The sequence below is a fragment of the Sus scrofa genome, chromosome 3 (genome assembly GCF_054392235.1).
Source record: "Sus scrofa isolate SSC_HxYL_T2T_F1_AM1 chromosome 3, Sscrofa_HxYL_maternal_Yorkshire_Landrace_v2.0, whole genome shotgun sequence".
Taxonomy (NCBI): domain Eukaryota; kingdom Metazoa; phylum Chordata; class Mammalia; order Artiodactyla; family Suidae; genus Sus; species Sus scrofa.
In genome coordinates this window covers 114,273,664-114,289,166 of record NC_139385.1, presented here as the reverse complement: position 1 = coordinate 114,289,166, position 15,503 = coordinate 114,273,664, and the positions used below count along the sequence as shown (strand labels likewise).

General features: G+C 42.1%; 2 long non-coding RNA genes and 1 other non-coding gene across 15 annotated transcripts in view; 2 read left to right on the top strand and 1 right to left on the bottom strand.

Moving 5' to 3' along the window:
• Positions 1-4,687, top strand: part of LOC102160052 (uncharacterized) — a 126,601-nt gene extending 121,914 nt beyond the window's left edge. The window contains exons 3-4 of the long non-coding RNA XR_014842228.1: positions 1,841-1,957; positions 3,739-4,687. This is a non-coding gene — a long non-coding RNA (uncharacterized LOC102160052). The remainder of the gene's footprint in view (positions 1-1,840; positions 1,958-3,738) is intronic.
• LOC146404873 (uncharacterized) overlaps positions 1-15,503 on the bottom strand; it is a 44,327-nt gene that overhangs the window by 13,372 nt on the left and 15,452 nt on the right. For 11 of the 13 annotated variants that reach the window (XR_014842227.1, XR_014842216.1, XR_014842215.1 and 8 more), the window contains exons 3-4: positions 2,931-3,030; positions 997-1,115 (exon numbers count right to left, since the gene is read on the bottom strand). This is a non-coding gene — a long non-coding RNA (uncharacterized LOC146404873). Of the gene's footprint in view, positions 1-996; positions 1,116-2,930; positions 3,031-5,091; positions 5,216-15,503 lie in introns of those variants that run through there. The other 2 variants (XR_014842226.1, XR_014842222.1) reach the window with 2 other exon arrangements.
• Positions 2,357-2,463, top strand: LOC146404874 (U6 spliceosomal RNA). The gene has a single exon (XR_014842661.1). It is a non-coding gene; the product is annotated as a U6 spliceosomal RNA (small nuclear RNA).

Here is a 15,503-nt window from a genome sequence, read left to right as displayed (position 1 = left end):
AAACAAAAAGGCAAATAAAATACTGTACAAAATATTCACAGCACATTTATCTGATGAAAGACTTGCATCCAAAATATAAAGAACTCTTAAGAAACTCAAAATAACATGAATAGACACCTCACTAAAGAATTGCTCTAAATGGCCAATAAATATATGAAAAGATGTTCAACATCATTAGTCATCAGTTGTGACATATATATAACAATGTAAGTTCAAACCACAGTAAGATACCACTACACACCCATTAGTTAGACTGAAATTAAAAAGACTAAATAGGAGTCCCAGGTAGCTCATCAGGTTAAGGACCTGGTGTTGCTACCACTATGGGTCAGGTCACTGCTGTGGTGTGGGTTTGATCTCTAACCCCAAAACTTCCACATGCCCTGGGCACAGCCGAAAAAGACTGAACACACTAAATGTTTGTGAATATGTGGAGGGATTGAAACTCTTATACCCTGGTGATTGGTATATAAAATGGTAGAAACACTGCCAAAACAACTGGGCAGTTTCTTAGAAGTTTCTATCATGCAACATAGCTATTTCACTCCTAAGTATTGAACCAAAATAAAGGAGTGTATTCACACAAAGACTGTGTATACAGCTTTATTTAGAAAAGCCAAAAATTAAAAATATCCAAATATCTATCAAGAGATGAATGGATTAATAAATTATAATCTCTCCATACAGTGGAGTACTAATCAATTAAAGGAATGAATTGTCAATATATACAAGAATAGGGCTGCATCTCAAAATCACTATGCAAAACAAAAGAAAGGAGGCAAAAATAGACACCTGGGCTCAAGTCCAAACTCCACCTATGTATACAATATAGAATAAGTGCTTTAGTTTTCTCACTTGTTCAATAGGAATAATAGTAACAATAATAATTGCTACCACTTACTTTGTCCTTGCTATGTCTCAGGGTCTTTACTTTCAATATCCTATTTAATCCTCAAAATTCCATTATATTTGAGATAATGTATGTTGAGCACTTACCATTATACTCAATAAATTGTAGATATGGTTATTTCTTCCTTACAGATTTCTTATTCATAACAAATAAAAGACTCACTATATGTTGAGACCCAATTATATGGAAGGCCCAGTGGATTGCCCTGTAAAGAGGTACAAAGATGAATAAGATGGAGTCCCTATGGTCCATAATCTTACAATCTAGAAATGGAAACAAAACAGAACATGGGGAGTTCCCGTTGTGGCGCAGCAGAAACAAATCTGAATAGGAACCATGAGGTTGTGGGTTTGATCCCTGGCCTTGCTCAGTGGGTTAAGGATCCAGCATTGCCATGAGGTGGCAGACGCGGCTCAAATCTGGCGTTGCTGTGGCTCTGGTGTAGGCCGGCAGCAACAGCTCCAATTCAACCCCTAGCCTGGGAACCTCCATATGCTGCGGGTGTGGCCCTAAAAGGACCAAAAAACAAACAAACAAACAAAACAGAACATGGATAACTAAGGCACGAGACAGACTTAAAGAGAAGCAAATATGTTGTTATGAGAGAGGATCCTAGAAAAATCTCATGGAGAAAACAATGCTTAAGCAGAGCCTAGGAGGACGGTGGCATCTCACCAGGAAAAGCTGCTGGGGACAGAGAAACTCTAGACATACCAGGGAGGAGAAAGAAAGCAGCAGCCCTGAGAACAACAGCAAACTGTGCAGCTTTTATGAAGCACAGTTTGTGTGAAAGCACGTGTGAGCAGTGGGGGGGGTCAGATCCTGGAAGGTTTCGGATAGGAGATGAGGAGTTTGGGCTTCATTCTGAACACATTGGGGTAGTTTTTGATGTTTTGAGCCAAGAAGTGATATCGTGTTATGTTTTAGCAGGATTACTACAGCAAGGATATGGCCAAAGGAGAGATGAGAGGTGGGAAGAGTGAATTAGAAGCTTTTGTGATGAGCGAAGTGGAGCCTGAACAGGGATGGTGGCTGAAAAAATGAAAGGTATGTAGGAATGGATTCTAAGGTAGCACCAAATGGATATAGCGACTAATTAAATTGATCCAGAGGAGAGAAACAAGTCAAAGGGACTCCAAAGTGTCAAACTTGCTTGACTGAAAAGATGGGAAAACCATTATGAGAAATACAGAAGGCAAGAAGTTCCCATCATGGCTCAACAGTAACAAACCTGACTAATATCCCTGGGGACGCAGGTTTGATTCCTGGCCTGGCTCAGTGGGTTAAGGATCCAGCATTGCTGTGAGCTGTGGTGTAGGCCAGCAGTTGCAGCTCTGATTGGACCTCTAGCCTGGGAACTTCCATATGCCACACGTGCAGCCCTAAAAAAAAAGCAAAAAGCAAAAAAAAAAAAAAAAAAGAATACAGAGGTCAAGAATAAAAACAGTGCTCACTTCAGCAGCACATATACTAAAATTGAAACAATACAGAGAAGATTATTATGGCCTCTGCACAAGGATGACATGCAAATTCGTGAAGCATTCCTTATTTTTATTGGGGAAGTAAAAAATTTATATAAAAAATAATAAAAACATATTTGAGCAGGATAAAAGGAGTGCTAACAATGAAGGGAGAAAAATAAATATTTGAATTACATTAAAATTAACAGCTCTGTTCATAAAAAAAAAAAACACTGTTAAGAGAAGGGAAAGCAAACTACAGAGTGGTTGAAAATATCTAACAAAGCGCTCATCTCCAGTATATATGTGAAGAACTACGACACATTAATAGGAAAAAACAAACAACCCAAGAGAAAAATGCACAGAAAGTCATGAGCACAGGATAATTTGCAAATGGGTGATAAACATATGAAAAGTTATACAACTTCATCAGCACGGGGGAAATGTAAATTAAAACCACACTGAGATAACACTGCACATCCACTAGAAATAACTAAAAAAATTTTTAAAAAGCAATACTGAATATTGGGGGAAAATGTGGAGCAACTGGATTTTCATACCTTGCTGGTAGAAAGGTCAGGTGATATGGCCACTATGGGAAACTGTTCAGCAATATCCACTAAAAATGAGCACATATCCACAGCCCTAGCAATTCCATTCCTAAGCATGAACACAAGAGAAAAGCATATGTCCACCAAAAAACTTAGAATGTTTAAAGCAACATTATTAATAACAGCCTGAAACTGGAAACTACCCAAATGTTTATTAACCACAGAACGGATTGTAAGAAATACGGTGTATTTGCATAATGGAATATTATTTATTAATGAGAATGAACACACTCTCTCTACATGTAACAACTTGGAATGATATTATAAACATGATTCTGAAGGAAAAAAAAAGACAGTCACAAAACACATAAACATGATTCCATTTAAGTTCAGAAACAGAAAAAAACGAATCTATTGTGTTAAAAATCAGGATAATGATTATTTGGGGGTAGTTATTTGAGGTAATGACTAAAAGAGGGTGGGAGGGTGCATTTGGAGGTGCTGGTAATATTCTATTTGGGGTGCTGGTTACAAGAGTGTATTTCCTTTGTGAAAGTTCCTTGAATGTGAACACATTTCTGTTGTATATTGATAAAAAATATATTCCTAAAAAAAAGCAAATTTGGGGGTTTGATTAGAAATGATGATTTTTATGAAAATACAGATGTTAAACAAGCAGGAAATGTGGGTCTTTGTTAGTTCTCAACAGTTACTGGAAATAAATATATTTGTCATTCATTACAATAGTCATAGATAATGATAAAGAGAAAGGAGGGAGAAATCTAAAGAAAAAATCTTGGGGAATGTTTACCCATAGGTGTTGGAAGAAGAAAACAAAGAGATAGAAAATGATCAAGAAGCCAACCCTAGAATGCTTCAAAGGGATGAGAGGGGCAGCTGATCAGCAGCTACAAATGCAGCACAACGGTTAAGATCATGGACTTTGAAGTCAGAGTTTCTGGGTTCAAATCCTCCATTTCCTCGTCTATAAAGTAAGACCACGAATGGACATTACCTTATTAGATTAACTGATCTGAACAGTGGCTAATACACAGTGACCTAGAGAGCTCCAGGAGGATGAGAAAAGGGTAGGGAAAGGCTGCTGGATTTAGTAGTTAGGACTTGAGATGTTGGGAAAATAATAGGGGGAGAGGGCTGAAGCCAGATTCCAAAGTATAGTGAGAAAGTAGATACAAAAAGAATGAACTGATGATGAGCAACCAGTGTCCAAAAGGCCACAAGCGGATCCTCCAGCTTTCTAGCGTGACAATGCCGTCAACCTCTCTAATTCCCAAGAATTAATTCCCTCACACTCCAGCCAGGAGGGTGGAGGCTACAGGCTGGCCAGGATCCCCATTAGACAGAGACCTTCAGGCACGTGGCCCAGAAAGAATCATTAGTTTTCTCATTTGTCTGAGAAGTTTGAAAGCAGCCATAACTATCCCATAGAAATGATGCCTGGAAGGAATTCCTGTTTCTCAGACTAAGAAGCCTTCCTGGAGTTCCCGTTGTGACTCAGTGGTAACAATCCGACAAGTATCCATGAGGATAAAATTCGATCCCTGGCCTTGCTCAGTGGGTTAAGGATCCGGCATTGCCCTGAGCTGTGGTGTAGGCCACAGATACAGCTCAGCTTTCAGATCCTTTGTTGCTATGGCTGTGGCCTAGGCTGACAGCTGCAGCTCTACTTTGACCCCTAGCCTGGGAACTTCCCTGTGCTGTGAGTGAGGCCCTAAAATAAATAAATAAATAAATAAATAAATAAATAAAAAGTTTCCTTTCCAATGGGCCATAAATTGGCAGCTTACGGGGTGAAATGCATATGATTCGGTAAAAGACACAAATCTACCTCTGAAAAATAAAGACCAAAAAAAAAAAAAAAAAATGCTTAAAAGCAGCCAGAGAAAATGGCTCTCTTTAGGGAAAAAAAACCTGTAGGGAGAAAATAATTAGAATGACAGCACTTTTCTCTCTTCAGAAACTGTGGAGGCCAGAAGAAAGTGTTACAATATGTTTCAGTGCAGAGAGAATTGTCAGCCCAGAAGCATACCCACTGAAGATGTCTTTCAGGAATGAATGGAAAAAAAGACATCCTCAGAGGAAGGGAAACAGAATTTATTGCTGGAAGATCTTTTTTTTTTTCTTACTTTTTTTCTTTTTAGGGTCATACCTGGGACACTCGGAAGTTTCCAGTCAGAGCTGCCACTGCTGGCCTACGCCACAGCCACAGCAACACCAGGTCCAAGCCATGTGTGTGACCTACACCACAGCTCACAGCAATGCTGGATCCTTAACCCACTGAGCGAGATCAAGGATTGAACCCATGTCCTCATGGATACTAGTTGGGTTCTTAACCCACTGAGCCACAACAGGAACTCCTGGAAGATCTATTTTAATGAAGAAATAAAGGAAGTTTTCTAAACAGAAGGGAAATAGAAAGAAAGGAAACTTGAGCCATCAGGTGCAGAAAGAACTCATTAAGCAAAAATGTCAGTAAATATAATAGGTTTTCCTTCTTTAAAGTTTTCTAAATTATTCAATATTTGAAGAAAAATTATAACACTGTCTGATGCAGTTCTAAATGTGCATATATAAAATATTTAAGACAATTAAAAGCAGAAAAAAGGACATAAGTCAAATTTCAATATTTCACTCAAACTGGTAAGATGATGCCAGTAGCCTGTGATAAGCTATGTATACACAATGTGATGCTTAGAGTAAGCCATTTAAGAAGTTCTACAAAGAGATAGACTTATAAACACTACAGATAAATCAATATGGCATTCTTTAAAATATTCAAGTAACTCACAATAAGATAGGAAAATGAAAACAAAGAAATGAAAAACAGAACTAACAAAAAACAAAATGGCACATTTAAGCTGTAAAACATCAATAATTACGTGAAATGTAAATGGTTTAAACATACCAACTAAAAGAGTTTGGCAGAGTAGTTTAAAAATCATGACCCAACTATATTCTGTCTACTAGAAACTCAATTCATACATCATTCAGGCAGGTTGAAAATAAACCACAGATGAATGTCACCTCACATCTACCAGAACGGCTAAAATAAAAAGATGCAGTGATGCCAAATGCTGGCAAGCACGTGGAGAAACAAAATCACTAGACGTTGTGGTGGGAACATAAAAATGGTACAGCCACTCTGGAAAACAATTGGACAACCTTTAAGAATCTAAACACTTAGTTTTCTTAGAAAATTAATCTATCATAAAATGCAGCATTTGCACTCTTGGGCATTTATCCCAAAGAAATGAAGACTTATGTTCATACAAAGGCCTGTATACAAATGTTTATAGTAGCTTTATTTATAACAGTCCAAAACTGGAAACAACTCAGATATCCTTCAATGGATGACTGCTTAAAAAAAAACACCTGTGAATCGTTTTGCTGTACACCTGAAACTAATACAAGGCTGTAAGTCAACCACACGCTTAAATATTTTTTTTGCCATTTTTTAAAATCGTAAATTTATGGAAATACATTTGGCTTACAATGTTGTGTTAGTTTCTGGAACACAGTCTTGAATTTTGAAAACATTAAAAAAGAACAAAAGCAATAATACAATAAAGCCAATCATTATCAATTAAAACAAAACCTATGGTATACCCATATGATAGAATAATACTCAGTAATTAAAAAAAGAATAAACTGTTGATACCCACAACAACCTGGACAAATCTCCAGAAAATTATGCTGACCAGAAAAAGCCAATCCCCAAAAGTTACATGCTGTGTGATTCCATTTATATACCATTCTGAAATGACAAAATCATAGGAATGGTGAACAAATTAGTGGTTGCCTGGGATTAAGGAGGGAGTGAAAGTGAGAAGGAAGTGAGTGGCTTTAAAGGGGCAACATGAGGAATCCTCGTGGTGATAGAAATGTTCTGTATCTTGACTGTATCAATGTCCTGGTAATAGGATTGTATTATAGTTTTCAGATGTTACCTTTGGGAGAAACCAAGGAAAGGGCACATGGGCTCTCTCTGTATTATTTCTTACAAGTGCCTGTGAATCAATAATTTTTGTTTTTTGGGGGGTTTTTTGTCTTTTTTTTTTTTTGTAGGGCCACACCCAAGGCATATGGAGGTTCCCGGGCTAGGGGTCTAATCAGAGCTGTAGCCACTGGCCTACACCACAGCAACGCTGGATCTGAGCCGCATCTGCAGCCTACACCACAGCTCACGGCAACGCCAGATCCTTAACCCAATTAAAGAGGCCAGGGATCGAACCCGCAACCTCATGGTTCCTAATCGGATTCATTAACTGCTGAGCCATGACGGGAACTCCTCAATAATTATCTTAAAAGTGTTTCGGACTTCCTGCTGCGGCTAAGTGGGTTAAGAACCCAATTGCAGCGGCTTGGGTCACTGAGGAAGTGCAGGTTCAATCCATGGCCGCACCATAATGAGTTAAAGGATCTGGCATTGCTGTAGCTATGGCATAGGTTGCAGCTGTGGCTCAAATTCATTCCCTACCCTGGGAACCTCCATATGCCATGGGTGCGGACATAAAAAAAAAGATTTTAAAAATGAGTGTTTTTTATGTCATACTCCTTTTTGTAATAAATCCTTGCTATTGAGATTAATATGTTCAAACCTTCAGGAATCTCCAAATATCAGAAAAAGGATGTGCTCCTATAGGCTTTCTCCCACATCACTCTATCTGGAGTCACACTGGAACAGTCTCAGTGTACCCCACTGCATTTTTAACTTTTGCTGGAGTTTTGTTTTTTGTTTTTTGTTTTTTGTTTTTTTTGTCTTTTTTTGCTATTTCTTGGGCCGCTCCAGCGGCATATGGAGGTTCTCAGGCTAGGGGTCCAATCAGAGCTGTAGCCACCGGCCTACACCAGAGCCACAGCAACACGGGATCTGAGCCACGTCTGCAACCTACACCACAGCTCACAGCAACGCCAGATCATTAACCCACTGAGCAAGGGCAGGGACTGAACCCGCAACCTCATAGTTCCTAGTTGGATTCGTTAACCACTGCGCCACGACAGGAACTCCCTTTTGCTGGAGTTTGACCTCTCTCTTTATGTTCATTTCCACAGAGCCATTCTTATTTCTGCAGAATCACTGCACCCAAGGACAAATCAAGAGCCACAGAGCTGCTTCGGGGGCAGCAGATGCCAGGTCCTGGGCTGCTCAAATCTTGGCAATAATTTGCCAAATTGCTGCAAACATTAGTGAGAATCATGGTGCCCAATCCAAAGATGTCTAAGGCATGCTATGTTGCTTTCTTTTTTCTTTCATTCTTTTTTTTTTCATGAATAAAAAGGGTCATTGAGGGGTTCCCTGATGGCCTAGACATTAAGGATCCACGTTGTCACTGCAGTGGCTTGAGTCACTGCTGTGACATGGGTTCAATTCCCAGCCCAGGCAGTTTCACATGCTTCAGGCACAGCCAAAAAAAAAAAAAGGAGGGGGGTCATTGATATCTATTCAGATGTGCCAAAAACACATATGAGGCCAGGTAGGAATTATTCAAAAGTGCAGGTAATTAAGGCCTTATGTTCCTGGCATGATGCTCTCAATCTGCAGTGTGAGTATTTCGGTGTAGAGCTGCATCCTCAGCCTTCATTGCACTCCATTCAACCTGTAAGTTAAACACTAATCACACCCCAGTGAAAGCACCTTATATTTATGTAAGGTGTTGTCTTAGCTCCAGCTGCTAGAACAAAAATACCATAGACTGGGTGGCTTAGCCACAAGAGAAATTTATTTCTCACAGTTCTAGAAACTGGAATTCCAAGATTATGGTGCCTGCATGACTTGGTTCCGGTGAGAGCCCATTTCTTGGGTCATAAACAGCAGTCCTCTCATTCAAACATCATGGTGGTAGAAAGGGCCAGAGGGCTCTCTGGGATCTCTTTCCTAAGGGCATTAATCTCCAAGTCTTTCTTTTTTTCTTTTTTTTTTTTTTTTTTTTTTTTGTCTTTTTGCCATTTCTTGGGCCACTCCCGTGGCATATGCAGGTTCCCAGGCTAGGAGTTGAATCCCAGCTGTAGCCACCAGCCTATGAAACAGCCACAGCAACACAGGATCCGAGCAGCGTCTGCAACCTATACCATAGCTCAAGGCAACGCCGGATCCCTAACTGAGCAAGGCCAGGGACCGAATCTGCAACCTCGTGGTTCCTGGTCGGATTCGTTAACCACTGCTCCACAACGGGAACTCCTCCAAGGCTTTCTTAATGATGATTTTTATGAAAGAAAAACCAGGATCAATGCCTTGCTAGAACCTCACCACAGCATCCAGAGGGCTGGAACGTGCTGGTGGCAACAGGGAAAAATGAAAGACTCCTCCTACTGACTCAGACTGGCTTGGTGGGGGGTGGGGGGGCGTCCTCGTCCGGAGCGGCTCAGAAAGGCTGCTTAGCGGGCACCTGGCGCAGCTGTGCACGCGGCCCCGTGGTCGTGGCTGAGGGGCCTCAGAGCACCTCCCCATATGAAATCCCAGCTGGATGCCAGAGCTGTTTTCTTAACCCTAACAAGATCTGTCATTAAACGTTACTGGAGCCTGACTTTGCCTCTTTCCCTCCGGGCCTTGCTGGTGGAGGTCAAAGGTCACACCATCCTTCCGCACAGGCTCCTGGGCCCCCGGCTTTTGTTTGCCAGACCTCATCGTGATGACGAGCAGCCTCTTGGCCCTCGGAAGACACACAAGAAACCAGCGAACCATGGTCTTTAACGAACCGGGGCCCCTCTGAGGCCAGCCGGCAACAACCACTTATGATATTTACAGCTTTCTGTCCGTGCAGATTAAACACGGGGAACGAAAAATGGAACTCTTTTGTCTGGTAAACTTATGTCATTCCTTGTTAAGACAAATAGAGAGCAAACCTAGATTTTGTTGGGAAATTACTTTTGCTTCTAAAGACAGTCTTGGATAAGGATGGGACCGTTTCTGGGGACAAGGATATCTTGTACAATATTAGTGTTAAGTGACAGTGGTTTTTGATAATTTCTTTTTTTTTTTTTTTTTTTTTTTTTTGCTATTTCTTGGGCCGCTCCTGCGGCATATAGAGGTTCCCAGGCTAGGGGTCTAATCGGAGCTGTAGCCGCCGGCCTAGCCAGAGCCACAGCAATGCAGGATCCGAGCAGCATCTGCAACCTACACCACAGCTCACGGCAATGCCGGATCGTTAACCCACTGAGCAAGGGCAGGGACCGAACCTGCAACCTCGTGGTTCCTAGTCAGATTCGTTAACCACTGCGCCACGACGGGAACTCCTGATAATTTCATAAACGTTCTAGCTGTATTGTTTTCTAGCCACAGAATATATTTTGGCCAAGGGCGCTATTTCTCACTCATTCACTGGCAATTAGTGTTGTAACAGACACCTTGTGGGTGCATTCCTCAGCAAAAAATCAACACCAAAACAATAAGTACTCGGCAGCCTGAGTTATCACTTTTGTTAGAATCATGGGCATTTTTCTAAAGATACATCTGCACTTTTGGTGCTGAGGTTGAGGGAAGTGTTCAGTTCACGTCTTCGCGATTTGAAAAACTTGGGTTTAAAGGCAATGGATTTTGGCAGAAAAACATTTTTTTTTTTTCAAAGAAGGCATATGTGTGAGCCCAGCATGTCGATTTAAACCCTGCAGTGCTTTGATTCAAACCATGTAGGCGTCTAGAGTGTACCTGATCAACAATGCTACTTCCCATGCCTACCCCATCCCACTGCCTCCACCCCTGGCTATCCCAGAAGAGGCTTGGTAGAGCAGACCTTGAAAACCACAGGTCTGTCAAACGTGTCTCCATGCCTCCTGGGACTTCTGCAAAGCTGGGTGAGCTTGGGGAAGCTCCATGGTCTCACTGTGTCTGGCTTTCTCATCTGGTAAATCTGAATCCCTTATTCCACCTGCCCGATGGGGCTGGAATCAATTCAGAATAGAAGGAAAATCTGCCCATAAGCCCATGGCACCCCACCACTGCCCATGATGGTTGTTTCTTAAGACAACTACATTGTGATAAAATTCACATACCATTTAATTCACCCATTAAAAGAATACAACTCAATAGTTTTAATACAGTCACAGTTTCACAACTGCCAATCACTACAGTCATCTTCAATACCTAAATATGCCGTCCTTAATACCTCCATGCAAGGAGAGGAAACTAATACTTACTGGGTACACCAGGGGCCAGTACTGTCCATACATTAGTTCATATAATCCTTTTTTTTTTTTTTTTTTTTGGCTTTTTGCCTTTTTGCCTTTTCTCGAGCCGCTCCCACGGCATATGGAGGTTCCCAGGCTAGGGGTCGAATCAGAGCTGTAGCCACCAGCCTACGCCAGAGCCACAGCAACGTGGGATCCGAGCCGCATCTGCAGCCTACACCACAGCTCGCGGCAACGCCAGATCCCTAACCCACTGAGCAAGGCCAGGGATTGAACCCGCAACCTCATGGTTCCTAGTCGGATTTGTTAACCACTGCACCACGATGGGAACTCCTAGTTCATATAATCCTAATGGAAGACGAGGTGAAGCAGGTATTCCTTGCTCTAAGGATGAGGAAGGGGTGGTTCTGGAGGTTAATCACCTTAACTTGCAGAAGGTCCCATAGGCACCGGGCTGGGGCTGGCATCCAGAGCAGGTGCTTTCTGCACTATCCCCACTAAGGTCCTCCCTGTCTTCTTTAAGATCTAGTTCAAAGTTCCCTTTGTGGATCAGTGGGTTAAGAACAAGGCTAGTATCCATTAGGATTCAGGTTTGATCCCTGTCCTCACTCAGTGGGTTAAGGATCTGGCATTGCTGAAAGCTGCAAGGCAGGTCACAAATGTGGCTCGGATCAAGTACTGCTGTGGCTCTGGCATAGGCCAGCAGCTGCAGCTCCGACCTGATCTCTAGTCTGGGAACCCCCATATGCCACAAGTGTGGCCCTAAAAAAAAAAAAATCTAGTTCTCAAAAATCCATAGGGCTCTCGTCAGCTACTACTAGTTTGGTGATGAGGATCCAGGAGCCATGTTTGGGGCTGGCTAAGAGAAGAACACTTTCCCCCTTATCTTTTATTCCAAAAATATTCAATAATTTACTAAAACCTTTTCCCTTTGTTTAAGTGATTGTGGATGCCTAGAAGGAGTGGAGCAAATCCTCTCTGGGGCCCTTTCTCAGGGAGAAGGGTTCAGGTAGGGTTGGAAAGGGCCCTGGGGGCTGAGGTCTGGTGGTCGGGGATGGCTGCCTGGGGGACCAAAGAGGGGGCCGACTGGCCAGAGGAAGGTGAGGGTTTAGCAAGGACAAAAGCTCTGGCTGACCCTGCAAACCCCACACCCATTCTCTGGGCGGCTTTGCACCTTGAGATGACTGCATGTCTGAGGGTCCTCATGCCACAGCATCCTGGGACCCTCTCCGTGCAGTCTCAGCCCTGCTCAGCAGGCTGGACTAAGCACGCAAAATTGCATGGAATTGGAAAAGCCTGGAGTTCACAGGCAAGCTCTCCTCCTTCCCTGACAACTCTTGTAGAGGTGGTTCCCCCCAGGGAAAGGCTGTGGATGTAAGTTAGGACTCTTTTTTTTTTTTTTTTTTTCCTGTGAAAATGAAGGACTCCAGAAGCAGCACATGTACTGGCAACACATCTGCTATGAGTATCTGCTATGTGCAACATGATTGTTAATGAACTGAAAAGGATCCCACTGGTCTTATTTCGAGAGCACGGGAAGCAAAGTGAGGAATTCATTTGCTCTTTAGTTGTTTTTTCAACAGCTCCATATTGAGCACCTCCTCTGTGCGCAGTTGAAAAGAAAACTGGAATTGAGTTACGGCCTGTGTTCTCGTGACAGTGTTGGGGGGAAAGGCCATGTGTCTGAGGAATTATACCGTCGATGTCTCATGCATGTTGGGCCCTCAGCTGGGGAACTTATATTCTGAAAACTACCAAACATTGTTGAAAGAAATTATAAGATCTAAATCAATGAGAAAACATTCATGTTTATGGACTAGAAGACTTAATATAGTTAAGATGCCAGTACTCCCCAAAATGATCTGCAGATTCAATGCAATCTCTATCAGAATCCCAGCTGACTACTGAAATTCATATGGAAACTCAATGAAACCAGAATAGCCAAAACAATCTTAGAAGAGAAGAAACTTGAAGGACTTACACATCCTGATTTTAAAATTCACCATCAACAGTTATAAATACAGTGTGTTACTGGCACAAGGATAGATATATTGATCAATGAAATAGAATTGAGAATCCAGAATTAAACTCATGTATCTACATAAAAACTTGTACACAAATGCTTACAGTGGCATTACTTGAAGTCAAAATGTGGTAACAGCCCAAATATTCACCAGCTGATGAATGGATAAACAAAATGTTATATATCCATACAATGGAATTTTATTTGACATACAGAGGAATGAAGTACAGATACATACCATAATGGAGATGAATCTTGGACACCGTATGCTAAATGAAAGAGAGCAGTCATCCACGGAAAAACACATATTATATGATTCCATTTATATGAACTGTCCAGAATAAGCAAATAGAGACAAAAGTAGATGAGCTTAGGGTCAAGGGGTTTGGGGAGATAGAAGGATGATAGCTAGCGGGGATGGAATTTCTTTTTGAGCTGATGAAATGTTCTAAAATTGATTGTGGAGTTCCTGTCGTGGCACAGTGGTTAACGAATCCGACTAGGAACCATGAGGTTGAGGGTTCGATCCCTGCCCTTGCTCAGTGGGTTAACAATCTGGCATTGCCGTGAGCTGTGGTGTAGGTTGCAGACGCGGCTCGGATCCCACGTTGCTGTGGCTCTGGTGTAGGCCGGTGGCTACAGCTCCGATGAGACCCCTAGCCTGGGAACCTCCATATGCCGCGGGAGTGGCCCAAGAAATGGCAAAAAGACAAAAAAATAAATAAATAAAAAATAAAATAAAATTGATTGTGGTGATGGTTGCACAACTCTGTGAATATACTGAAACCACTGAAGTGTACACTTGGAGTCTCTGAATTATATCTCAATAAAGCTGTAACAAAAAATCCAGAAATGAACACTGCCTTAGCGCACTTTACGCTCTTCTGTAAAAATGGCTTCAAACTACATCCGATTGTACATTAGGCACTCCTAGACCCCACAGAAGAACAGAAGTGCACAGCTGACGTCTCCTGGGTTCCGTACCTAGAGGAGGGGTGGGCAGAGTGTTTGCGCTGTCTCTGACTTCAATACCCAGAGTCCTACCCAGGGTTTACCCATCATACTCAGTGGACTCCCAGGAGTATCCCCAGTGAAGAATGTAATGGGACTTTTTGTGGCATAACAAAGACTGCTGTTCCCAGCACCCACTGCTTGGTACAGAATTCTGGGGGAAGGAGATGGGAAGTGTTAATAGGGCTCAAGATATTCTAGGGAGGAAATGGCCAAGTCTTAACACCTTTCCCCACCAAGAAGATCAGCATTATTCGATTCTGAGTAATACAGTGCATTTTAACAGAGGTTCTCAGGCAAGAAATGATACCAAAAAGAATCTCAACAGGAAGAAAGGGATAGGTGGAACAGAGACTGCCTCAAGGAAAGGCTCTTGGTTGAGTGGGGCGAGAGGTGCTCGAAGAGCCCATCCAGGTGTCCCTCAGGACTCCAAGACAGGAGCAGGCAGAATGATAAAGAATAGCCAAAGTCAAGGGCTCCTCAGGCAGAGGGACTCCTAAGGGTATGGAATTCCTGCCCAGAACACATAAGTACACTGTACAGAATGGTATGACTAAGGCACAGCTTTGTTTGTGGGTTTAGGATATCGAGCTCTTGTACTTAAGGAAAACTCTGCTAGCAGGCCACTCTCTGATGCTGATTTCAAGAAGGTGTTGCCTGCTAATTACATAAAGATGATTACCTTCTGCTGAAGACAGATTAGCATTGTGATAGTCCTGGGAGCAGCATGAAATGGGTGTCAAACTTCATTATTTCTGGGACAGAAATTAAAAGGGTGTGTGTGTGTGTGTGTGTCATTGCATATAAGGGTGTGTGTTGTGGGGGTGGGAGGGTGTAGTCATTGCCATGACCACTGGAGTTGTTACTGAGCTGCAGCAAGTCAACACATAGGCAGAGAGAACACCCACACTGTGTGGACCCCCAACACCAGTCTGGTTCCGTGTCTGTTTCAGGGTGGGTTCTCTTGTAGGTTGTATGTTTCGTTCTCAACTTTCTCATGTGAGGCCTCAATTCACTCTCCACTGTTCTACTTTCAAATTCCTAAGAAACCTATATTTGGAATCTTCATGTGACCTCATAATCACAAATACAAACCTCAACACTGAAATGGTATGATCCTAATCATCTGAAGATCTTCTAGAACAAGGGCTCTAGTGAGCCCTTTCTCTAAAGTGTCAGGTCATAAATATTTTAGGCATCATGGGCCACTTTTCTCCACCATTTTCAACTCTACCACTGTAGCATGAAAACAGCCATAAACATTGCATGAGCAGAATTGTGTTTCAATAAAACTTGTTATACAAATAAATAGGTGGTGAGCTGGATTTAGTCCCTGGGCCATAATTTACTCCTGTTCTAGAATAGCCTTAAACTCTCCTACATTTTATGTTATAAATAAAATA